General features: G+C 50.3%; 2 long non-coding RNA genes across 10 annotated transcripts in view; both read right to left on the bottom strand.

Moving 5' to 3' along the window:
• The window catches only part of LOC123573035 (uncharacterized), a 19117-nt gene extending 11145 nt beyond the window's left edge, over nt 1-7972 (bottom strand). For all 9 annotated transcript variants that reach the window (XR_010586521.2, XR_010586527.2, XR_012413913.1 and 6 more), the window contains exons 1-2: nt 7563-7972; nt 6449-6655 (exon numbers count right to left, since the gene is read on the bottom strand). This is a non-coding gene — a long non-coding RNA (uncharacterized lncRNA). The remainder of the gene's footprint in view (nt 1-6448; nt 6656-7562) is intronic.
• Nucleotides 7973-11241: 3269 nt separating this feature from the next.
• LOC135970700 (uncharacterized) lies at nt 11242-18313 on the bottom strand. Its single transcript, XR_010586541.2, has 2 exons — nt 18222-18313; nt 11242-18008 (listed from the first exon to the last, which is right to left on the bottom strand). It is a non-coding gene; the product is annotated as an uncharacterized lncRNA (long non-coding RNA).
• Nucleotides 18314-26117: the final 7804 nt, after the last annotated feature.

The following is a 26117-nucleotide window of genomic DNA, read 5'->3' as shown; positions in this document are numbered from 1 at the left end:
TTCACTGGGGTACTCAAAGAGGGTTTAAAAAGAAAGTTCCGCTTGCATACTACGTGTGGCCTGCAGAAATCTTTCACTGAGCCATGTTTTAACGAAAAGCACTAATATTATTATGTTTGCATTAGCATGCGTGGGCTGTCGTTAGGTGCTTTTGATTATAATGACAGCACCAAGAGTCTTAAATCTAGGTAGCACCTGTTCTGAATGATCCTCTGATTATATTGAATATAAGCAAAATAAGTATTTCATATTTATTGCTGACAGATTGGATATGACTGCATTTTTTTCTGTGAAGGATGCTGAGCAACTCTGTATCAATAATTGTGTGTAGGACTCCAGGATTTGGTCCATACAGGAACTCCTTTAACAGTGCTTAGCTTACAAGCTCTCCAGGGTGGGGATGGAGCCTCAGTTAGACTGATACACTTTGCAGAGTGCCTGGCTTAGTCCATGCTCAGTCACATTAGGGGCAGGAGGGAGTGAATAAAGGTATACATGGGGTGGACAAAATAACACAGTCTAGGCCGGGAGCGGTGTCTCATGCCTATAATCTCAGCACTTAGGGAGGCCGAGGTGAGCGGATAACAAGGTCAGGAGTTCGAGACCAGCCTGGCCAATACGGTGAAACCCCATCTCTACTAAAAATACAAAAATTAGCCGGGCATGGTGGCGGGTGCCTGTATTCCCAGCTACTCAGGAGGCTGAGGCAGGAGAATTGCTTGAACCCAGGAGGCGGAGGTTGCATGAGCCGAGATAGCGCCCCTGCACTCCAGCCTGGGTGACAGAGTAAAACTCTGTCTCAAAAAATAAAAAATAAAACAATCTATCCCTTAAGTAAAGCCAGGTTGGGGGGAAAGGCAGCAGCCACCGGTGAAATCACCCTAGGTGAGGACACTCAGCAAGAGAAGGTGGCCCGCCCTGGAGCCACCTGAATAGGCAAAAGGGAGTCAAATATCTGCAGAGGAATTTGGCACAAAACGTGTGGCATATTGTATGACCTGTTTATAGAGATCGTCCTGGAAAAATAAAAAAAGGTTGAGGACTCAGGAGGGTGTAAGCAATGACTAACCTAGTTAGCTAATTACAGGAGTTACACAAAACGGCTGCAGGGTAAAGTCCATTCAGGGGTTACTCAAGACTAACCCCACCCCCAACAGGCACCGTGGAGGCCCGCAGCCGAGCTGGGCCCGAGTCCCCTCCTCCACATGCACACCCTTCCTGGCTGCACACCCAGCTGCCATGCCATCTCGGGTCGCTGATACATCTGTTGGCTTGTGCCCCGGCTAACAGCCATGACTGAGCTTCCCAGTGTGTGATGATGGCAGTTCTCACCCGGAGCAGCACAGAAGGGCGGCCTGCTGGCTCTACAGCCCCTTCCTCTACAGCCCTCTTGGACCCCGATCCTCCTACAGACCCTCCCCTTCCCTTCCCCAGTAACCCTGACTCCCACCCAGGAGTTGCCAACCAATGCACCAGCTGAAAGTGGAGGCCACTTGGAAGGCTAAACTTTGTGGCTGTATCAAATGTCCTCCCTGAGACAGCCCCAAAACAATGCAATTTCCTTTCTCAGCCATCGCCCCAATAAAGAAACACCGCTGCGGATGCATCTAGCCATGGCCAGCTGGAACGGCATTCTGGGCACCTTGGTCTGCCTTTGTAAACAGCATGTGCACACCCAGGGCTCACTGCACACGCTTGCACACGCCACACTCATGCACACCGCTGAGACAGGGTGGGCATGAGGAGGGCCCTGGAGCCTGAGGGTTACAGAATGCTCGAGACTGCATTCTCCTCTAGGATCTTGTCCTTTGGCAAAATGAAACTCAGAGGGTCAGAGTTTCAGAGGGTCAGGAAATGACAAAGCCAAACCTCAAGCTCTGATGTTCTGGCCACAAAAGGAAATGCAGGCACAGCCAGCTGCCTAGAAAAGGGGAAAACAGGGCTACCGTGCTTCTTGGATTGTTGCCCGATTTTTCTCTTTGACCATCACTAGCCATGAAGAGGCCCTAATTACCAGGCCCCTTTGTACTTACCTGGAATATTGGGGGACTCACTTCCACACATTTATTGAGGGTCTACTATGTGCTATGCACTGTACTAGAAACTGAATTGTGCCAAAACAGTTCCTGCTCTCTGGATGTTTATATCTGGCAAGTGAGAGCAGCAGAAAAACAAATGATGGCAATAGAGTAACGGGGAAAATAAGAGAAGACATACACATGTCAAAAAAGTACAACTGGGCCAGGTGCAGTGGCTCATGCCTGTCATCCCAGCACTTTGGGAGGCCAAGGCAGGCAAATCAGACCTGCCTCCTCAAGGTCAGGAGATGGAGACCATTTTGGCCAACATGGTGAAACCCCGTCTCTACTAAAATTACAAAATTAGCCAGGTGTGGTGCAATGCACCTGTAGTTCCAGCTACTTGGGAGGCTGAGGCAGGAAAATCGCTTGAACCCAAGAGGTGGAGGCTGCAGTGAGCCAAGATCACGTCACTGCACTCCAGCCTGGGCAACAGAGCGAGACTCTGTCTTAAAACTAAAAAATAAAAAAGGTGCCACTGTGTCTCTCTTAGGGAGGAAGTTGGGGAAGCTTTGCAGCCATAGTGACATCAGGTGAGGATTTTGCAGGAATTGTCAGGCAGGTGAGAAATGGCGTTATCCCTGGCCGAGGGAACCATGCAGGTGGAACTCAACGATAGAATGTGGCAGCCAAGTGGAGTCAAGAATGACATCCAGGCCGGGCGCAGTGGCTCATACCTATAATCCCAGCATTTTGGGAGGCCGAGGCGGGTGGATCACCTGAGGTCAGGAATTCCAGACCAGCCTGGCCAACATGGTGAAACCTCATCTCTATTAAAAATACAAAAAGGTGGCCGGGCACAGTGGCTCACGCCTGTAATCCCAGCGTTTCAGAGGCCAAAGTGGGCAGATCACCTGAGATCAGGAGTTCAAGACTAGCCTGACCAACATGGAGAAACCCTATCTCTACTAAAAATACAAAACTAGCCAGGCATGGTGGCACATGCCTGTAATCCCAGCTATTCAGGAGGCTGAGGCAGGAGAATCGCTTGAGCCCAGGAGGCAGAGGTTGTGTTGAGCCAAGATCACGCCGTTGCACTCCAGCCTGGGCAACAAAAGCGAAACTCCATCTCAAAAACAAAACAAAAAAAACAAAAACAAAAAAATAGCCAGGTGTTGTGGTGGGCGCCTGTAATCCCAGCTACTCAGAAGGCTGAGGCAGGAGAATCACTTGAACCGGGGAGGCAGAGGTTGCTGTGAGCCGAGATCGTGCCATCGCACTCCAGCCTGGGCGACAAGAACGAAACTCTGTCTCAAAAAGAAAAGAAAAAAGGAAAAAAAAGAATGACCTCCAGGTGTTTTGTCTTGGACAAGTGGGCTAATCATAGCACCCTTATCCCACATGAGAAATACTGAAGGACAGGCAGACGTATAGAGTAAGATGGTGAGTTATTCCCCGCCATCTTGATTTCGAGTTATCTGTAGGACAGTCAGGTGTAGGATCAATGTGCACCTGGACAAGTGAGTGTGGAAAAGAGTGTAGAGGAAAGAGGCCAGGTAAGTAACCTCAGCAAGAGCATGGTAGACTATGGCGTAGATGGGGTAAGGAGATGAAGATGGAGCATGTAGGCCACTCCTAAGCTGGTGCAGTTAAATAAGAAGGAGGAGAGCAAGAGTCCTGCAGGCTCACGGAATACAGCCATCAAGTTTCTAGCACAAGGAAGGGATGGGTGATCCTCCATTAATGTGAGGCTAAGGGTGCACATGGACAGGCCAGCCTCAAATCAGAAGAGGGGCTACTCTCAGCTCCTGGAGAGAAGAGAAAGACAAGCAGGAGAGGAGGTAATGAGGGAAGTAGGGACAAAGGGGGACAAGAATTTGAGAACTGTGTTTTGTTCTCCCTTATGAAAATAGGCTTAATGAAAATTGCCTAGGTCATTTGGTTGTTTTTTAAATGACCAGGTAAAGTCTTTGTTTTGTTTTGTTTTCTGGCCTGGTGCAGTAGCTCACACCTGTAATCCAAGCATTTTGAGAGGTCGATGCGGGTGGATCACTGGAGGTCAGGAGTTTGAGGCCAGCCTGGCTAACATGGTAAAACCCAGTTATCTACTAAAACTACAAAAAAAATTAACATGGGATGGTAGTGCGTGCCTGTAATTCCAGCTACTTAGGAGGCTGAGGCAGGAGAATCGCTTGAACTTGGGAGGTGGAGGTTGCAGTGAACCCAGATCACACCACTGCACTCCAGCCTGGGTGACAGAGTTTTTTCATCTCAAAAAAAAAGTATTTTTTCTTTCTTTCTTTGAGACAGCGTCTGTGGCCCAGGCTGGAATGCAGTGGTGCGATCATAGCTCACTGCAGCCTCAAATTCCCAGGCTCAAGTAATCCTCCCACCTCAGCCTCCCAAGTAGCTGGGACTACAGGTGCGTACCACCACACCGAGCTAAGGTAAAAGCATCTTTACAGAAATAAACTAATTCTAAGTGTACTCTAATTATACCTCTCCATGTGATACATACATTTATTAATGATACAGCAAATGCCTTGGGGAGAAAAGATTCCCAGGATCTGGCAACACTGAATTATTTCACTGAGATTCCTCAAAACCACGAAACAATAAGTTTCAGCTGATAAATACATGAAATGTCAAACACTGTGAAGACTTTGACTAACCCTACTTAGAATAATCAAAATCAATCGGGCGCAGTGGCTCACGCCTATAATCCCAACACTTTAGGAGGCCAAGATGGGCGGATCATGAGGTCAAGAGATCGAGAATATCGTGGCCAACATGGTGAAACCCCATTTCTACTACTAATACATACAAAAATACAAAAATTAGCCAGGCATGGTGGCATGTAGTCCCAGCTAGCTACTTGGGAGGCTGAGGCAGGAGAATCACTTGAACACAGGGGGCGGAGGTTGCAATGAGCCAAGATCGTGCCACTGCACTCCAGCCTGGGTAGCTGAGCAAGACTCCGTCTCAAAAAAAAAAAAAAAAAAGAAGAATCAAAATCTGTGAAAACATAACATAGATAGCTGCTCATCTGATTAAAAGGCTCTCTGAAGTTCTCATGTCCTATTCTTACAAACTCAAGAACCTGACACAAACTTCAACCTCCAAATAGAGAGGCAGCTCCACTGTACAGAGCCAAGTAAAAATGCCTTTGGTGGCTGGGCACAGCAGCTCACACCTGCAATCCCAGCACTTTGGGAAGCCAAGGGGGGAGGATCACTTGAGGCCAGGAGTTCAAGACCAGCCTGGGCAACGTAGTGAGACTATCTCTACAAAAAAATGAAAAAGTGAAAAAAAATTGCCTTTGGAGACAGAAGTTTGAGAGCATTTTGAAGACTTTTATGTGCCGAGAAATTTCAAGCTTGAAAGATCAAAAGGCAAGAAGAAATAAATATATCTGGTATTTTGAAGGATCAAGGGATCAAACTGCTCATTTGACCAACTGGAGACTTACAAGAGCATTGGAATGTGGGTCGGATCCAATGTGGATAGAATTCAGCTCTGGGCTTTTAAACCCATTACCCACTGGGAACAGGATTCCAAAGGAAAATGGCAGGTGTATGAATACGTGTAGGGTCCACATGATGGGCCCTGTCTGGCAAACGCCCACTGGCATGCTACACCAGATGGAGAAAACAGACATGGGTTCCCTGTCTCATGGATCCCCCGGGTTTACACTGCAGGGCACATTGCAAAGGAATGAAAGCACCCACCACAAAGGGAATACCAGAGCTTGGGCCAGAGGGCAACACAGTAGCCCTCCCACTGCTTATGAAGGCCTAGGGCAAGAGAGAGGGCTAGAAGGAAGGAGGGGACAAGCATGTCCCCTGGCACCGATGACAGACTCGTCAGCGAGAGCCAAACCAAGCCCCTCAGTGAGTCACACAAACTGTGGAGTTTGAACTGAACATCTACAAGGAGCACGGAGGCTGTGCTTCTCCAGAGTCCCGCTTGCTGTGCCGGGAGCATTCCCGTGGTGCTGTCAGGGTGCCTGGGTGGGGCTTCACTCTGGGTTCCAGAAGCTACTGCTCAAATGCCACGTCCTCTCATCAGGACAACCGAAAGCTGGGGAGAGGAAAGGGAAGACTCCAGGGAACGTGACTCTGACTTCTCAGAAAGATGAAGCCACGGATGCCACCGCACCTGGCTGGGAGCCAAAAGGCATGACGTGGTGTGGGAGCGAATTACAGAACCTCTCAGGCAGGAGCTGAGGGCTTGAGTGTCCAAATGAGATACAGCCTCCTCTTCCTGATCCCGTTCTTTTCCTCTTCGAAAGGTGCTTTGTGCATTTTAAATTCAAAGGAAGGGTTTGGACAAAAGGGAGGCTGTTCCATCCAGAAAGCACGTACTTGTCAGGACAAGCTGTCTGCCAGGGCGTCTGGCGGGGAAGGGTTGGGGGCCACGGGCTTACTTACCCGAAGTCCTCGGGCAGTGGCAGGGGCCCAGAGCACCTCCCCGCTGTGAATCAGAAGAAGGGCATTCATCCACTGTTACCAGCTCCTCCATCTCCACCAAAACAAGCCGTGCCTTTCCCTTTCCCACGTTCCCGGGTCGAGAAGCAGGTGTGGTCCTTTGCAGCAAGTTGACATCAACGAAAAACACATTCCTTGGCCCTTCGATTCCTATTGACACATGCAGTTTCTGAGGCTGAGTTACACCTGACCTCTGGGTCAGTCCCTGTTTACTCATCCGCACAACCCACTCATGTATCAGATAATGACCCAGCCCTTGGATACGACTCCTGCTTGGCCCCAGGAGGAGTGGGCAGGGTGTCAGGGAGACCTCCCTCCAGGGGCTCACGGGCTGCCCCGCACTGGTGATGGTACCCAGGAGGGCCTTTGCATGGTATCTCTTCATGTAAAACATGCCCCTTCTGACCCCCGCTTCCTCTTCATTTACTTCCTTGCATTTATTCATTCATTCACAGGATAGATATTGGGTTCCCCTGGTGCCAGGCTCCACAGAAAGTCTTCAGGGGAGCCAGGTCCAGTGGCTCACATATGTAATCCCAGGGACACTAGAGGCTAAGGCAGAAGGATCCCTTGAGCCCAGGAGTTCAAGACCAACCTGGGCAATATAGTGAGACCCCATGTCTACAAAAAAAAAGAAAAAAATGAGACAGGGTCTTACTCTGTTGCCAGGCCAGAATGCAGTGGTACGATCTCAGATCATTGCAGACTCAATCTCCTGGGCTCAAGTGATCCTCCCACCTCAGCCTCCATAGTGGCTGGCACTGCAGGTTCACACTACGACACCCAGCTAATTTTTGTATTAAAACAATTTTTTTAAATTAGCCAAGCATGGTGATGCACACCTGTAGTCTTTAGTTACTCAGGAGGCCGAAGCAGGGGGATCACTTAAGTCCAGAAGTTTGAGGCTGCAGTGAGCTATGACTGTGCCACTGCACTCCAGCCTGAATGACAGAGCAAGACTCCGACTCTAAAATAAATAAATAAATCAGAAAAGAAAAGTGTGGAGGATGTAATAGTGAACCAAACCTGGCATGATTCCATCTACCACATGACTTACCTTTCAGTAAGAGAAGACATCAGAAGCAAGCAAGCAAGCAAATAAATAGGCCAGACAGTTTCTGTGAATAGGAAGGGCTTTGGAGCACATGGAGACTAGGGGAGGGGCTAACTTAGTCCTCTCTGAGGAAGGGACACATCCTGAGGGATGAAGGGCAAGCACATTTCAGGCCCGGGCCCCTGAGGACGGGAGCCCAAAAGGAAGCCGTGATGGGGGTTCGAACCGCCAGTGTGAAATGGAAGCCTCAGCCAGATGAGGCGTGTCCTCGCTCATCAGACACAAGCATGCTCTGGCCCAGAGCAGGATGGCCTCAGGCCTGGCCTCCACCCACGGGGCTTCCTCCTCTGAGGCAGAGAACTTTGAAAAGAAGTCACCCACGTGGTTGCTCCTCACTCTCCCAGAAAAGCAGCAAATGTGGCTTGTTACACCAGGGAGAGAGGCCGTCTCGGTGAGGACACTCTGGTGGCTCACGATTGGCCTGATTTCCTCAGGTGACAGGAGAGGGTCAGAGTCCACTGATCCTCCAGTCACTGTCCTCCAGAGACCCCAGCCAGTATCAGTGGCCAGTCAGCTCCTGCCAGCGCCTCCTGGAAACTGCACCATTGCCCCACTCTTGGGCAAAACTCTTTTTCTCAGAGAGGGCTGATGCATGCACAGCCAGGGCCCTGGGCCTGGCTGCCCAGCTCATCTTCGCTTCCAGAAACTTCCCTTCTCCCTGCTGCATGGGATCGGCGCCAGGCCACATCGTGGCTTGGCTTGGGGGCAGCGTGCCTCCCTCCTGAATGTCGCAGCTCCGTGTGCTTCCCGAGGTGACTAATGACCTTGATTCACATTGGTGAAGTAATGGCTTTCCTCCTCAACCTTCTCATCCATTAGTCACGTTGCAACACGGCCCTGCATGGCACAGAATGCATTCCCAGGAGCCAGCTCAGGGCATTGCAAACACCTCCCAGGTTCGGCTTACCAAACTCACAGTCACACAATCAGCCCAGGTGCCCGGAACTGCCTTGGCCCGCTGCCACCAAAGTCCCCACAGCAGGGACTTGGGAAAGCGTGAGAGCAGAGGCCAAGGACTGGGGCTCAGGTCCAGGTCTCCCCTTCCTCTGTAACTTTGGGCAAATGACTTAACCTCTCTTGGCTTCTGCATCTATACACCGCCACTAACGCCGTGAGCACTGGGGAAAAGCAAATGAGAAAGTAACTGCGGAAACACTTTGTAAGCTGTTATAAAGCACCAGAAAATGACAGTGGTTCAGTCCCACGGAAAAATTGATCACGATGGGTGACCGCTGGGTCATTACCCAAGGAGTTTGTTTGTTTGCGTGTTTGTTTGTTTGTTGAGACAGGGTCTTGGTCTGTCACCCAGGCTGGAGTGCAGTGGCACAATCACGGTTCACTGAAGCCTCAGCCTTCTGGGCTCAGGTGATCCTCCCACCTCAGCCCCCTGGGTAGCTGCAACTGCAGGTGCATACCACCACACCTAGCTAATAACATTATTTTTGCACTTAATCTTAGCCAAAAGGCTGAGAAGTGATATAATTTTATCTTTTGTAGAGATGGGGTCTTATTGCACTGCCCAGGCTGGTCTCAAACTGCTGGGCTCAAGGGATCCTTCTGCCTCAGCCCTTCAAAGTGCTAGGATTACAGGCATGAGTCACCACGCCCAGACACCTAAAGATGGCTCATTTCTATGAGGAATAGAAATGATGTCCCTGAATCCATTTCTGGGACATGGAAAGACAAGCTCATAACACAGTGTTTTTAGTACAGGTTGAGTATGCTCCTCATTTAAATGCCTAGGGGGCTAGGCACAGTGGCTCATGCCTGCAATCCCAGCAATTTGGGAGGCCCAGGTGGGAGAATCACTTGAGGTCAGGAGTTCAAGACCAGCCTGGGCAACATGGCAAAACCCTGTCTCTACTAAAAATACAAAATTTCGCTGGGCGTAGTGATGCATATCTGTAATCCCAGCTCCTCAGGTGCTTGAGGCACAAGAATCACTTGAACCCAGGAGGTGGGGGTTGCAGTGAGCTGAGATCGCGCCACTGCACTCCAGCCTGGGTGACGGTGCAAGACTCCATCTCAAAAAATAAATAAATAGCTTGGGAATCACAGTGTCTTGGAGTTTGCATTTTTTTGGATTTTGGAATATTTGCCTAATGTACCTATCAGTTGATCATCCCAAATCCAAAAATCCAAAATCTGTAATGCTCCAGTGAACATTTCCTTTGAGCATCAGGCTGATGCTCAAAAAGTTTCAAATTGTGGAGGATTTTGGGTTTTTGGTTTGGAACGCTTAACCTATATATCAGTAAGTAAACTTCCTGTGTAAAATCTAAGAAACAAACCCCATGCCACATTGTAAAGCATTGTAATACGATGCCAAGAAGTGTCCATAGGTGTATGTATAGTACATCCTCTGCCCCAAAATCATTGCTTGGAGACTTGGGATTGGAACCTACATTGCATTAATGGCTGTTATTTGAGCCTGCGAGGAGATACAGTAGGTAGATTCAACAATGGGCTCAGACCCCTGTAGTCCCAGCTACTCGGGAGACTGAGGCAGGAGAATCGCTTGAATCCAGGAGGCGGAGGTTGCAGTGAGCTGAGATCGCGCTACTGCACTCCAGCCTGGGTGACAAAGCAAGACTCTGTCTTTTAAAAAAAAAACAGAAAACAAAACAAAACAAAAAAACGGTGGGCTAAGCCGGGCGCGGTGGCTCAAGCCTGTAATCCCAGCACTTTGGGAGGCTGAGACGGGCGGATCACGAGGTCAGGAGATCGAGACCATCCTGGCTAACACGGTGAAACCCCGTCTCTACTAAAAAATACAAAAAACTAGCCGGGCGAGGTGGCGGGCGCCTGTGGTCCCAGCTACTCCGGAGGCTGAGGCAGGAGAATGGCGTAAACCCGGGAGGCGGAGCTTGCAGTGAGCTGAGATCCGGCCACTGCACTCCAGCCTGGGCGACAGAGCCAGACTCAGTCTCAAAAAAAAAAACAAAAAAACAAAAAAAACGGTGGGCTCAGGCCACTATCACTGATGCAAGTAATCTTGTAGCTTCCAATGTATATACTTAAGGAAGAATTAGCAAGTTTTCGAAAACTGCATGCCAAGTTAGTGGCCAAAAAGTATCCCTGCCCTCCTGCCTAGTGGAACTGTCTTGCTGCTCACATGGGCCCATCCTTTTCTGTCTTTCGCTCTGTTTTTTTTTTTTTTTTTTTTTTTTTTGAGATAGAGTCTCACTCTGTCGCCCAGGCTGGAGTGCAATGGCACGATCTCAGCTCACTGCAACCTCCGCCTCCCGGGTTCAAGTGATTCTCCTGCCTCAGCCTCCCGAACAGCTGGGATTATAGGCACCTGCCACCATGCCTGGCTAATTTTTTTATTTTTCATAGAGATGGGTTTCACAAGGTTGGCCAGGCTGGTCTCGAACTCCTGACCTCATGATCTGCCCACCTTGGCCTCCCAAAGTGTTGGGACTACAGGCGTGAGCCATCGCACTCAGCCAATTGCTAAATTTTTACCATTCCATTTTATCAAACAAAAGAGAGGCAGGACTTGGATATTTCTTCATCCACAGGTAGTAAGATCAGGCTAATAATGGACAGGTGCAGTGGCTCATGCCTGGGTGACAAGGGGGAGACTCTGTCTCAAAAAAAAAAAATATGTGTGTGTGTGTGTGTGTGTGTGTGTGTGTGTGTGTGTGTGTGTGTATCAGGCTAATAATGATGCTCAAGGGCAAATTACCAAGGATCTGGATGTAAATGGCAGGGGGCTGGGGGTTGGATAGGAAGGGACAGCAGGCCAGTTGGCAGGAGGGTGTTCACTGCCCTCCATGCACCAACCCCGGCTGGTCTCCTTTCCTTGATGGCGAAGCACCATTAACAGGCCTCCTCTAGCTCTGGAAGCAGGAGTCTTGTCCTTGAAAATCATAGTTTAGGCTGGGCACGATGGCTCACACCTGTAATCCTAGCAGTTTGGGAGGCCGAGGTGGGTGGATTACCTGAGGTCAGGAGTTCGAGACCAGCCTGGCCAACATGGTGAAAACCCGTCTCTACTAGAAATACAAAAATTAGCCAGACGTGGTGGCTCGTGCCTGTAGTCTCAACTACTTGGGAGGCTGAGACACAAGAATCCCTGGAACCCGGGAGGTGGAGGCTGCAGTGAGCAGAGATCACGCCATTGCACTCCAGCCTGGGCGACAGAATGAGACTCCATCTCAAAAAAAAGAAAATCATGGAGTTTGAGCCCCGGGAGGCTTGGGCGAATTCAAAACCAAGCACAGGCCTGGCGTGGTGGCTCACGCCTGTAACCCCAGCACTTTGGGAGGCTGAGGTGGGTGGATCACTTGAGGTCAGGAGTTCAAGACCAGCCTGGCCAACATGGTGAAATCCCTTCTCTACTGAAAATACAAAAACCTAGCCAGGCATGGTGGCAGGCGCCTGTAATACCAGCTACTCAGGAGGCTGAGGCAGGAGAATTGCTTGAACCGGGGAGGCAGAGATTGCAGTGAGTCGAGATCCTGCCACTACATTACAGCCTGAGTGACAGAGAGAGACTCTGTCTAAACAAAACAAAACAAAACAAAGAGTGCAGTTCATTCCTCTCCCTTTCTTCTCCACGATCTGAGAGGGAGAGTTTAAGAAACGCAGATGCCCAGGCTCCACTCACAGCCACTTAGAAGCAGGTCTTTCAAAACTGCCATCCCTAAGACCACCCTCTTCGCTCCCCTCTACACATGGTCTTCCCCAGCCTTCCCCATCACAATCGAGAGCTCTGCGTTCCACCTCCAGCAAACACCTGGAGACTGTCCTTAACTCATTCCTCCATCACGTTCCACATCCAATACATAAGAAAAGAATGTCAGCACCACCTTCCCAAGAAATTCTGAATTACGTATCACCTCCCCTAGCATCCAGAGTCACACACGGCCCCACAACCAACAAGGTCCTCCTTACAGGACCACACCCCTGCTCACCGCCCTCACATAGTCTCTTGCCACCATCCAAGAGCAGCGTCCTCCTCCAAGCTTTGGACAGGCCACCCTCATTCCCCTCTCAGGGCTTTTGCCCCAGTTGTTTCCTGCCCTGGAATGCTGGTCCCCTAGTCTGGCTCCTTCTTCCCTTTGTGGAATTGCTCGTGCAGACGCCGTCTCTGATTCGCTATCTAAAATTTTTGCTCAGCCAGGCACAGTGGTTCATATCTGTAATCCCAGCACTTTGGGAGGCTCAGGTGGGAGGATCCTTCGAGCCCAGGAGTTCAAGACCAGCCTGGGCAACACAGCAAAACCCCATCTCTACAAAAATATTTTTAAAAATTAGCCAGGCATGGTGGTGCACACCTGCAGTCCCAGCTACTCAGGAAGCTGAGGCGGGAGGATCACTTGAGCCCAGGAGTCTGAGGCTGCAGTGAGCTATGATCACACCACTACACTCCAGCCTGGGACACAGAGTGAGACCCTGTCTCAAAAAATAAAATATCCAGGAGCAGTAGTTCACACATGTAATCCTAGCACTTTGGGAGACCAAGGGGGGTGGGTCACCTGAGGTCAGGAGTTCAAGACCAGCCTGAGCAACATGGTGAAACCCCGTCTCTACTAAAGATACAATAATTAGCTGGGCATGGTGGCGGGCACCTGTAATCCCAGCTACTCAGGAGGCTGAGGCAGAAGAAGTGCTGAACCCGGGAGGCGGAGCTTGCAGTGAGCCGAGGTCACACCACTGCACTCCAGCCTGGGCGACAGGGCGAGACTCCATCTCAAAAATAAAATAAAACAAAACAAAATAAAATAAAATAAAATAGTTGTTTTCCTCCTCTCCTACCCTCCCCTCTAGCCAATCTCTGTCCCCTTATGCATTTTTATTGTCCTTATAGCATGTCACTCTCTGAAATGATTTCTTCTTAATTTTATGTGTTGACTGTCTCCTATGAGCACCATAAAGGCAGGGTCACATCCCCCTCATTTACCACTGGAATGGAACAATTCCTGGGCCAGAACAGTGTGCTCAAAAAGCATCTGTTGATCCCTCCAAGAGTCCAGTAACTTCAAGCAAGCTGAGCAGGAAAGAGCACCAACAACTCTCGAGTTGCCAATGGCCAGTTTCAACACCTCAGACAGTGAGGCCCACGGCCGAGCTCCTGCCATTGCATCTGAGGCCTCCAGTGCTAAGGGAAAAGCCCTGGGCCTCTTCCACTTTTGGCCTCCTTCTCTGCTGGGGCTGCCCCACTTTCCACAGGAGTTGGTGACGGGGCACGAGTTGGCCCCGGCAGTCCACGCCCAGAGCCCCGGGCAGGAGAGCACCTTCTCCCTTTCTTGGCCTCACCACCAGGACCGGCAGCTTTTCAATTCCCCCATCTGCAAGACAGGGACAAAGAATGCTTTGTCACCCCACCTACTTCTCACGGGTGTTATGAAACAACTGTTTGCTCGGAAAACACTTTGAGCAACTTGGGGAAAGGTGCCCGGGGCTCAGATGACGCCTGTTGCATTCGATCCAGGCCAAGAAAGTGCTGTGCCAACTAGTCATCCGGTCACCGCCGCACCCCCTGGAGGGGCGGGAGGCACAGCAGCTTCTCCTGTGTCTGCAAGCCTGTGTCACCAAGCCCGCTGGCCATGCTGCGGTCCCAGAATCTGCCCACAAGGTGTGTGCGTGTTCCTGGGGCTGCCTGAGCCGCTGGTTTCAGCAGAATCTGAGCTCTCTATGGGCCTGGACAGTGGCCTCCAAACACCCAACCTACCCTTAGCCAGGAAGAAGGGCCGAGGGTCACCTGGGGTAACCTAGCTGAGCTCCTGCCCTGCAGGGCGGGGCTTAGATTTTGCTGCCAGCATCCCGGGCAGGGAGCTGGGAACAAAGGCGTGGTCTTGGCTCCCCAGCCTGGGGAGGGCAGATCGTAACCTGCAGGCAGGCAGGTGCCTCCTGAGCCGACAGCAGTGGCAGCAGCCACCTAGTTACCATGACAACCATACTTGGCCACCATCACTCTGTCCCCAAGAGGGGCCGGCCCCAACCCTGACCACGCAGGGTCCCCCAGGGCTGCCCAAGGTTGAGAACGGAGAAGAACCAAGGCGAAGGCAGGCTGAGGGCCCATGGGCCCACCTCCCCTTTGGTCGACAGCTCAGTCTTAGCTTTGGACTGGACATTGGACTCAAAGGTGGGACAGGCCTCTCTCTCTCTCTGCAGCACCCACCCCAGGCTGCTGCGTCAAGATAAACCCTCTCCCTCCAGGGGACTTCAGCAAGGCCTTTCGCCGACAGTGCACAGCAGACAGCATGCAGGTTTAATTATAACTCTCTCGCATAGGCAGGGCTGGCTATATACAGTATGTCTGCCTGTTACTAATTATATTTACTTTCAAACGAAGTGGGGGGAGATCTTCTGAAGATGAGTCAGAAAACAAAAAAGCCCTTCGTTGTTATGAAAGCAGGGGAACGTCTCCTGAGAGCGTCTGGAGCGGCGCTGTCACTGCCTGACAGTGGAAAACCTGAGCGCCAAGCCAGCCAACCCGGTAAACACCACATGCTGGCTTTCCTGGCCCAGCGTCCCTTCAAGCCAGAGCCTGAACTGCATACCAAGCCACAGTCGATAGGAAAGGCGTTCTCCCTCCCGGACAGAGCAGCACGTAGAGCCTGGCTGGCTCTTCCTGCAAAGACAGGGCGACTCGGCGATCTGCTGTCACCTTAATTGGGAGGCAGTGTTCCAGTTGAAACACAGCAAAGGTTTTTTCCCTCATCAAAGGAGAAGCATTCTGACCAGATGGCTGAAATGAAAAGGCTTCATCCTCAGCCTCCACACAGCCAACGGTGTTATTAATAACAACACTGCGAATGCCACAAATCACATGTGAACACCTAGAAACCCAAAATAGTCACCACATGCAGAGCAGAAGTCGTCCGCGCTTTGGCGGCGATTAGATCATTGTGCTAATTTCAGCTGGACGCGGCCTCACGCACACGCATGTGGACTCACAGCCGTGTCTGTCTGTGTGTTTGAGGTCTGCAAGTGTGAAGTGCCCGTGGCTGTTTGGGGGGAACTGGTCTCCAGGCCCCACTCAGCCATCAGCTGCCTCCTCTGAGAAGACTGCGTGGGCAGCCCTGCCTCCTCTCCACACAGACGCCAGAGAGTAAGCCCAGCCGAGGGTGACACATCCGCCCAGGAGAGCCGTGCAAACTCACACTGTTCAGAATGGCTTTTCCAATCATTTTTTAAACAGCCACACTTGTTTTGTTTGCTTTCTTCCAGGAAGGCTGCACTGTTTTGGAAAAGCAGGGGGAGGACATTTTTTTAAATGAGTTCACTTCCTGAGTCTTTAAAATATTTCCCCGTAGACAGAGTATTGAGAAGCTGTGGCCAGAGGACACAGCGGTCTCAGGTGGGCGGCACCCGGAGTATGAGGATGAGGGCATGTCCCCTGATGCGCGCTCTTCACAAGCCATCCGCAGGGGAACTGAAGTTGGCAACCAGACAGCAACGAAAGAGCCGGGAGAGCGTCCCTTCCCAAACCCCCACCCCACTTCCCATCACCCTCCAAGAAAATGTTTCTAAAGCCAGTTTGGAATTCGGAATGGGTTTTCCTGTTTGTCCAGGCAAGGTTGAATTATGAAATCACACTATTCAAAGGAGAAGAGAAAACATAGATATGAGAGATTAGTCACTGAAGATTTTATTAGGAAGGAATTATGACGTAGACAGCATGAATCAAAGTGCTTTTTCTCAGGCATTATTTTACCCGTTACTCGTGGTCGCCCTGTGAAGCAAATGGTGGTACGCCTATTTCACAGGTAAGGCCCCGAGAGGTGAGGCGGCAATCCCAGGGACCCTCTACCCACTCCCACAGACTAAGTCAGCTTCCCTGCTGTACCCCTTCTTAGCAATCTGCACCATTCCTTCATTGCTGGAGGCATCACTGGAAGCAAAAGTTATTTGCAGGGTGAGTTGGCCTATGTCGATCACTCCCCATTAGAATGAAAACTCCATGAAGACAGGCACTTGTCTTGTTCACGAAGGTGCCCAGACTGGGCACAGTGCCTTGAGCACAGTAGCTTTGAAGTATGTATTTATTGAAGAGATTTAAAAAAAAAAAAAAAAAGCCAGGCATGGTGGCTCCCACCTGTAATCCCAGCACTTTGGGAGGCCGAGGCAGGTGGATCACTTGAGGTCAGGAGTTCAAGACCAGCCTGGCCAACATGGCAAAACTCCATCTCTACTAAAAAATATATATATTTTATGTGTGTGTGTGTGTGTGTGTGTGTGTGTGTATGTGTATATATATATATCACGCAGTGGCGGGCGCCTGTAATCCCAGCTACTTGGGAGGCTGAGCTTGAACCCGAGAGGCAGAGTTTGCAGTGAGCCGAGATCACATGACCTCACTCCAGTCTGGGCAACAGATCAAGACTCCATCTGAAAAACAACAACAACAACAACAGAAAACAAAACAAAACAACAACAAAAAGAACCTCTTGTTCTGAAGGAAGAAAGAAGCCCAAAAAGAGAAACATGGCAGCGCTGAGCATGCCAGCAGAAACACACATGATCCTTTTCAAAACCAGTGCCACAAACCCTTCCAAATTCACAAAACCCTGGGGCCTGGAGGGCCTGGTACCTGGGCAGTGAATAGGCCTTTCCACTTCCTATCAAGGCACTGGACGGGTAGGTACAGGGAGTGTCCCCCCACATGCAGCAGATGGGGTACAAGTGCCCTTCCGGCAAATGGAGAATCAAAGACAGAGACAGCAGTGCTTTATCCTGAAAGTAGCTTGACCAGCAAGGGCAGAGCTTGGCATCAGACCTATCAGCCCTGCCCATAATCCCCTGATCAGATCACAGATGGAAGCAATGCTCTAGTTTTCAGAGCAATGGTCCAAACTCTAGCTTTGCCCCACAAAGATGACACCCAGCCTCAAAGTGTGGGGGCCTGGTCACTGAGAAAGCCCCCCTTTTCCCACCCTGGCTCCCCCTGCTCCCTTCAAAGTCCCCAGCCTTCACTAGAGTGGATAATGAGATGAGGAAGAACAGCAGATGGAAGAGCAGGCAGAAAAGGAGGGTTGGAAAGAGGAAGGACCCTCCCCCCACCTCACCAAACTGAAGGCTGTGCTCCCAGCAGGCCTGCTGGGGTCTTGTCTTCCATGTGGTTTAAGACACAAGCATTTGTAAAGGCCTGCTGGCTCACTGTGTTCCCGGCCTTGTCTTAGCACTAGAACTCCTCAGGAAAAACACAGAGCCCTGCCCTCGAAAGGCTTCCAGTCTCACAGCAAACCAAACAGTACAGCTTAGAGGTCTCCAAGCACAGAGGCTGTTTGCCATTCCTGGCTTTTCCATTCTCCCAAGTCAGGGTGAGGAAGTTGTGCTGCTCCATCCTCAAACCAAGCCAGGCACTCCCTTTGGGCCTCTCAGTTTCTCACTTCTGCCGGGCCAAGGTTTATGAGAAAGTGGACGCCGTCATTTCTAGGAGAAACAGAAGTGGGGAAGTTGTAACGCACCACCCCTGACGAGACCACACTCGGTTCCCGGGTCACACAGAGTAAATGGGGACAGTTTGACTCATCACATCTCTTTTCCTCTGGTAAGTGGCCCTCTGGAGCTGCGGCACAAATGCCGAACTCAGGGCCCAGAAGAGTCAGGACTACCCACCCTGTGGGCACCGTGTGTAACACATACCAGAAAACGCCCGAGACCCATGACACACTACTTAGCAGCCGTCCCGGAGCACAGGAGAGCGCGCCTTCCACCATGCATTCTCTCCAAAAGCCATCTGACTACAGCAGCCCCGATGACTTTGTTCTTACAGTTACATTTTAACTGACAAAGTTTAACAACAAACTATGACTTACAGCCTTCTAAAATTGGCAGCAAAACAATGAACTGAGGAAGTAATGAAAAAAAACACACGTGAAGCCACTCAGTACCACGCATGATTTCTGTCATTTCTGAGCATATGTGTGTGTTATGTGTATGTGTGTTACGTATATGTGTGTATATGTGTGTATGAATGTGTTATGTGTGTGCATGTGTGTTATGTGTGTATGCGTGTGTTGTGTGTGTTGCGTGTATGTGTATGTAGGTTATGTTTGTGCTGTTTGTATGTTACATGTTATGTGTGTGTGTATGTGTGTTATGTGTGTATGAGTGTGTTATGTGTGTGTTGTATGTGTGTGTTGTGTGTGTATGTGTGTTGTGTATGTGTGTTATATGTTATGTGTGTGTTATGTGCATGTCTGTTATGTGTGGTGTGTATGTATGTGTTATGTGTGTGCTATGTGTGTATGTGTATGTTATGTGTGTATGTCATGTGTATGAGTAGATGTGTATTGTGTTGTATGTGTGTGCTGTGTGTATGCATGTGTGTTGTGTGTGTTGTGTTTGTGTGTGCGTGTGTGTGTTATGTGCATGTGTGTTATGTGTGGTGTGTGTGCGTGTGTGTGTTATGTGCATGTGTGTTATGTGTGGGGTGTGTGTGTGTTTTCTAATGGTAGAAAATATTTTCCAGACACACTGTCCTGGCGTTCCCAAGCACATATTTATGCCAAGTTTATAAAAAGCAGCTGCAGACAGGATTGACTGAAGGCTTGCTTTGCTGTCTGGCTTCCAGAAGGTGCATCGGTTCTCACTCTGTCACCAGGACTTGGATTTACCTTTTAAAACCCTCTAACTTTCTGCATCGTGCACCTGAGGGAGACACACCTGTGGCTCAGAGTGAACCAGAACAAAGTCCACCTCTTCCTCTTCTAAGCTTTCATAGTACACTTTTTATTTGCAACGTGCTTGAATGACTTGTGTTGTGATCATTTTTAGTCCATCAAAATCCTCGAACAGATACAAAAAGGAAAGTGTTCCGAGGCTCATTTCACAAATATCTGGGTGGCTCAGAGAGGCGGAGTGATTCAAGCACAATCAGCAGCGGTTTTCTGAATTCTTTAGAACATTGGGCAGAGCCCTCTGCGGGTCCGTTGAGGCCAAACTCTCTCTTCACCCCCTGGCTGTGGTTTCAGTAAGATGCCCTCTTCCATAGGCCTAAGCCTGTCCAGTCCTTCCCCCCATACTCCCTGTGGTGTCTCCCGCCCCCGACCAGTGAGAAGCTGCAGCCTCTACTTTACCTGCCTTTGGTTCGTCCCCCACCCAACACCCCAGGAAATCCCGAGTGGCTGCCATCTCCTGTGTCCAAACCCACACTCTTCTGCCAGTTTTCTCACTGACCTGGGATGGGGACTCCACTTCCTTCCTTCCTCCACCATGGGCTTAATAAAGACAATAATAACCTGCTTTGTAGCTCTCCTGGAGGTGACTAATTGGTTAATCTTGGAAAGGCCCTTGGAAGATGAAAAGCCAGTATTACTCACAGGGTTGAAGGCATGCACCTGCCCCAGTCTGGGCCTGAGTCGGCAGAGAATGGCCTCCCACCTGCAAGCAGGCTGAGAGAGCTGGCCAGGGCCCCTGCTCAAGGTCAAGGTTGGCCAACAGAGGGGTGTGGAGAGCGCACCTGGCACCTGTGGCGGGGAAACCAAGAGGCCTTGGCGGCCCGCGCTGGGCGAACCACTCCGACTCTGGGAACTGTGGCCCATCAGCATTTGCAAGGTGTAATAAGCCTGCCAGTAACTCTGCCAAGAGGGCAGCACATGTCAGGAGCAGCAATCGAGACAGTATTTCCCGGTCATTGTTTAGGGAAAATGCTTTTCTCACTGCAAAGCCCTCCCATTTTCTCCTTCCCCTGGAGGAAGGGGAGCCAGGGGAGGTAAGTAGGGCATAGAGCTGTAGGACCTGAGATTTCACATGCAAGCTGCGGGCAGCAGGGCTCTCTGCTTTTCCAGCTCATGGATATCCTCAGCCTGTCTGCTACTCATCTCTCCAAGGAAAAGGAAGTAGCAGCAAGAACTGGGAACCACCTAAAGAAATTAAAAATAGAACTACCACATGATCCAGCAATCTTCCTTCTGGGTATATGCCCAAAAGAGAGAGAATCACCACCTAGGAGAGGTAGCCGCATGCCTGTGTTCACAACAGGCAAGATAGGAAAGAAACCTGGGTGTCCACTGTGGACAAATGAGTAAAGAAAATGTGTGCACTCAACAGGAATGGGGAAAGAAAGAGTGAAGAAAGAGAGAAGGACAGGAAAGAAAGGAAGGAAGGGAAGGGAAGGAAAGAGGGAGGGAGGGAGGGAAGGAAGGAAGGAAGGAAGGAAGGAAGGAAGGAAGGAAGGAAGGAAGGAAGGAAGGAAGGAAGGGAGGGAGGGAGGGAGGGAGGGAGGGAGGGAGGGAGGGAGGGAGGGAAGGGAAGGGAAACAGGGAGGGAAGGAAGGAAGGAAGGAAGGAAGGAAGGAAGGAAGGAAGGAAAGAAGGGAGGGAGGGAGGGAGGGAAGGAAGGGAAGGACTGGGTGTGGTGGCTGGCACCTCCAATCCCAGCACTTTGGGAGGGCAAGGCAGGCAGATCGCTTGAGGCCAGGAGTTCGAGAGAAGCCTGGGCAACATGGTGAAACCCCATTTCTACTAAAAATACAAAAATTAGTCAGGCACGGTGGTGCATGCCTGTAATCCCAGCTACTCGGGAGGTTGAGGTACGAGAATCTCTTGAACCCAGCAGACAGAGGTTGCAGTGAGCCAAGATCACGCCGCTGCATTTCAGCCTGGGTGACAAAGCAAGACTCTGTCTCAAAAATAAAAGGAGATCCACAACATGAATGAACATGAAGGGAGGATAGGGAGGGTATTATGTTGAGTGAAATAAGCCAGACACAGAAAGACCAATACTGCACAGCCTCATTTACAGGTGGAATCTTTTTAAAAAAGTCAAATACACAGAGATGGAGAATAAGACAGTTGTTACCTGTATTGGGGGTGAGGGAGAGGAAATGGGGCGGTAAATGTGAAAGGACACAAAGCAGCAGCTATGCAGGATGGATGAACAAGTGGAAAGACCTAATGTACAATGTGAAGACACACTTAGTTAATAGTGTACTGCATTCAGCATCTTTGTTAAACGAGTAGATTATAGTTGATTGTAGCTGCTTTTGCCACAGAGGAAAAATACGTGCCTATGAGAGATGACAGCTGTGTTCATTTGCTAGACTCTAGTAACTGTTTTACTGTATGTACATGTACCTCATAACATCACATTGTATACCTTAAGTATACACAATAAAATTTATTTTCTTTAAAAAAAAAAAAGGGGGGGGGCTGGGCGCGGTAGCTCATGCCTGTAAACCCAGCACTTTGGGAGGCCAAGGTGGGTGGATTGCTTGAGGTCAGGAGTTGGAGACCAGCCTGGTCAACATGGTAAAACCCCATCTCTATTAAAATACAAAAATTAGCTGGGTGTGGTGGCGCACGCCTGTAATCCCAGCTTCTCAGGAGGCTGAGGAAGGAGAATTGCTTGAACCCATGAAGTGGAGGTTGCAGGAAGCCGAGATAGCGCCACTGCACTGCAGCCTGGGCAACAGAGCCAGACTCTGTGTCAAAAAAAACAAAACAAAACAAAAAAACCTCATGTCTGTAATCCCAGCACTTTGGGAGACTGAGGCAGGTGGATCACCTGAGGTCAGGAATTTGAGACCAAACCCCTTCTCTACTAAAAATACAGCAATTAGTTGGGTGTGATGATGTGTGCCTGTAATCCCAGGTACTCAGGAGGCTGAGGCAGGAGAATCACTTGAACCCAGGAGGCGAAGGTTCCAGTGAGCCAAGATCACACCACTGCACTCCAGCCTGGGCAACAGAGTGAGACTCCATTTTAAAAAATAAAAATAAAAAAAGAGAGGGCCAGGCACAGTGGCTCATTCCCAAAATCCCAGCACTTTGGGAGGCTGAGGCGGGTGGATCACCTGAGGTCAGGAATTTGAGACCAGCCTGGCCAACGTGGTGAAACTCCTTCTCTACTAAAAATACAATTAGCTGGGTGTGGTGATGCGTGCCTGTAATCCCAACTCAGGAGGCTGAGGCAGAAGAATCACTTGAACCCGGGAGGCGGAGGTTCCAGTGAGCTGAGATCATGCCACTGCACTCCAGCCTGGGCAACAGAGCGAGACTCCATTTCAAAAAATAAATAAAAAATTAAAAAGAGAGGGCCAAGCACAGTGGCTCATGCCTGTAATCCCAGCACTTTGGGAGGCCGAGGCAGGTGGATCACCTGAGGTCAGGAATTCGAGACCATCCTGGCCAACATGGTGAAACCCCTTCTCTACTAAAAATAAAAAAATTAGTTGGGCGTGGTGATGCGTGTCCGTAATCCCAGCTACTCAGGAGGCTGAGGCAGGAGAATCGCTTGAACTCGGGAGGCGGAGGTTGCAGTGAGCCAAGATCGTGCCATTGCACTCCAGCCTGGGTTACAGAGTGAAACTCTGTCCCCCTCCCCACCCACTACCCACCCCCACCCCACCTGCTACCCATCCCCCCCGCCCCCCGCAAAATAAAAAGAAAGAGAGGCCAGGTGTGGTGACTCATGCCTGTAATCCCAGCACTTTGGGAGATTGAGGTGAGAGGATCTGGCTTGAGCCCAGAAGTTACCAGCCTGGGCAATCTAGTGAGACCCCATCCCTACAAAAAACTAAATATTAGTCGGGTGTAATGGCATGTACCAGTAGTAAACTCCTGGCAGGAGGCCCGCTTGAGTCCCGGAGTTTAAGGCTGCTGTGAGTTATGATGGCACTGCCGCACTCCAGCCTGGGTGACAGAGCTACAGAGAGACAGAACTGAGAACTAGAAGAGGCCAAAACAAGTAGATGAAGGCAAGGGTCCCTTCAGACCACGCCTCCACCCACCCTTGACCCTGTGGAGAGCAATTTAGACACAGTGGCAGCTGGGAAGCCAAGAACAGAACACATTTAAGCCTTGCAACCTAATGCCAAGATTCCGCCCGAGAGACCCCATTTCCTGCCCTCTCTGCACATTCCTTCCATTCCTCCCAAGCACCTTCTCCCACTGCTATTTTCTTCCTTCTTCTAGAAAACAAGTCATGTGGCCAGAAGGATGTCAGGCACTTCTGCTTTCTTTTTTAGATTCCTGGGTTCTTATAAGGTTTTCCTGACCTTCTCTCTGCCTGCAGAGGCCTTGCACCCCAGAGACCCCCAAAACACAAAGAATGATAAAGCTCCAGAGAAACAGGATGGAAGCCTGGGTGCATGAGTGTGGGAAAGAGGGCACAGGGGCTACTAAATCTTTGCACTCAGTGAGGAACGGATGGCAGGGCAGGGTGGGGGCAGCGGAGCGGCAGCAACGGGCTGTGAAGTGATTTTGTTCTGTTCAGTTTGGAAGGAGGTGGGTGGAAATGACAGTTTGGAGCCAATCGGAACAGAGGAAACTGTTTCAAGAGAAGCCGTCTCCTTTCTCCAGTTCTAACAGTGCCATCAAGCGGCTCGAGGAGCAGGCACAGGGCAGTGCCTCCAGACAGCCCGAGCTGACCCCTCAGCAGAGGAGCACCGGGCTGGGCAAAGAGGCAGCTCTCAGCACCCTGCCTGTGGCAAGGGCCAGTCTTCAGCCTCCCAGAGAGACGGCCAAACACCTTTCCCTAGAACGACCTGCAAGGAGGTGGGTAAGGTATCTCCCCAACTGTAGGTATAATGCACAAGCAGCTTAATGGATACTGGTGATCAAGTTTACCAAGTTCCTGCAAGGCAGCCTCCACCTCCCAAGTCCCACTGGGACACATTGGGACAAACGTCCTCATCCTGTAAGAGGCACCAAAGCACGTTTTCAACCCGAGACATGGTCAGTCACCAGGGCAAGCCTGTCAATGCCATCAGGCCCTTGTTGATGTTCAAAGGAGAGCAGAGGACAAAGAGGACAAAAGGGTGCTGGGCAAAACTAGCTGTGAGCAGCACACCAGGGGAAAGGCTCGTAGGATCCTCCAAGTTAACTTACTCTTTCACTTACTTCACTCACATTCCTTTTTGAATTCTGCAAATCAAAATCTATTCACCTAAGAAATACAAGGCGGGGCACGCTGGGTCACAACTGTAATCCCAGCAGTTTGGGAGGCCGAGGTGGGTGGGTCACAAGGTCAGGAATTTGAGACCAGCCTGGCCAATATGGTGAAACCCCGTCTCTACTAAAAATACAAAAATTAGCTGGGCTTGGTGGCGCACACCCATAGTCCCAGCTACTCGGGAGGCTGAGGCAGGAGAATCACTTGAACCCAGGAGGCAGAGGTTGCAGTGAGCTGAGATCATGCCACTGCACTCCAGCCTGGGCAACAGAGTGAGACTCCATCTCAAATAAATAAATATAAAAATTAGCCAGGGTGGTGGTGTGCACCTGTAATCCCAGCTACTGGGGAGGCTGAGGCAGGAGAATGGTTTGAACTTGGGAGGTGGAGGCTGCAGTGAGCTGAGATCACGCCACTGCACTCCAGCCTGGGTGACAGAGTGAGACTCCATCTCAAAATAAATAAAGAAGGAAACAAAAGACTCTCTCAGCAGTTGTGTGTCTGGATAACTGCAAATGAGGAGGAGGTGGACAAGGAGGAGGGAGAACATTCCACAAGGAGCCCAGGCCCCTAGGGTGGGTCCAAGCACTGACACTAAGTCACTGTGCACCTCTGAGGAGGTAGCCTCAGTCTCTGGGCCTCATTTTTCTCAGGTGTAAAAACAGAGGCTAGAACAATATCCATAGTTTTCTTTCTTTTTTTGAGATGCAGTCTCACTTTGTCTCCCAGGCTAGAGTGCAGTGGCGTTATCTCTCTCACTGCAACTTCTGCCTCCTGGGTGCAAGCGATTCTCCTGCCTCAGCCTCCCAAGTAGCTGGGACTACAGGCACACGTCGCCATGCTCGGCTAATTTTTCTATTTTTAGTAGAGACAGGTTTCGCCATGTTGGCCGGGCTGGTCCCAAACTCCTGACCTCAGATGATCCATCCTCCTCAGCCTCCCAAAGTGCTGAGGTTACAGGTGTGAGCTACTGCATCTGGCCAGATCCAAGGTTTTTTGTTTTTTGTTTTTTGTATTTTTTTGAGACACAGTCTCACTCTGTCACAGAGGCTGGAGTGCAGTGGTGCGGTTTCGGCTCACTGCAACCTCCGCCTCTGGGTTCAAGCAGTTCTCCTGCCTCAGCCTCCTGAGTAGCTGGGATTACAGGCACCTGGCTAATTTATTGTATTTTTAGTAGAGTTGGGGTTTCACCGTGTTGACCAGGCTGATCTCAAACTCCTGACCTCAGGTGATCCACCCACCCCAGCCTCCCAAAGTGCTGGAATTACAGGCGTGAGCCACCATGCTCAGCCAGATCCATGGTTTTCAAAACCACAGCTCCTCAGACCCCAGGGGAGGGGAGGAGCTAACTGGATGGACTTTGGCCCCCATCCCAGTTTACCAGAACAACTCTTCATTCATTCTTCTTTCATGTTTCCTGTTTAGGTTAAGATTTTATTTGAACAAAGGGTTCTGCAGTATTATAGGCACTTTTGGAGGGATCTGCCCTGCCCATGGCTCTCAGAACTGTCCCCCATGCCCGCAGAGTTGACCTGAGGTCAGGAGTTTGAGACCAGCCTGGGCAACATAGTGAAACCCTGTCTCTACCAAAAAATACAAAAATTAGCCGGGCGTGGTGGCCTGTGCCTGTAATCCCAACTACAC

Source organism: Macaca fascicularis, chromosome 1, assembly GCF_037993035.2.
Source record: "Macaca fascicularis isolate 582-1 chromosome 1, T2T-MFA8v1.1".
Classification (NCBI taxonomy): domain Eukaryota; kingdom Metazoa; phylum Chordata; class Mammalia; order Primates; family Cercopithecidae; genus Macaca; species Macaca fascicularis.
This window is presented reverse-complemented; position numbering and strand designations above follow the sequence as displayed.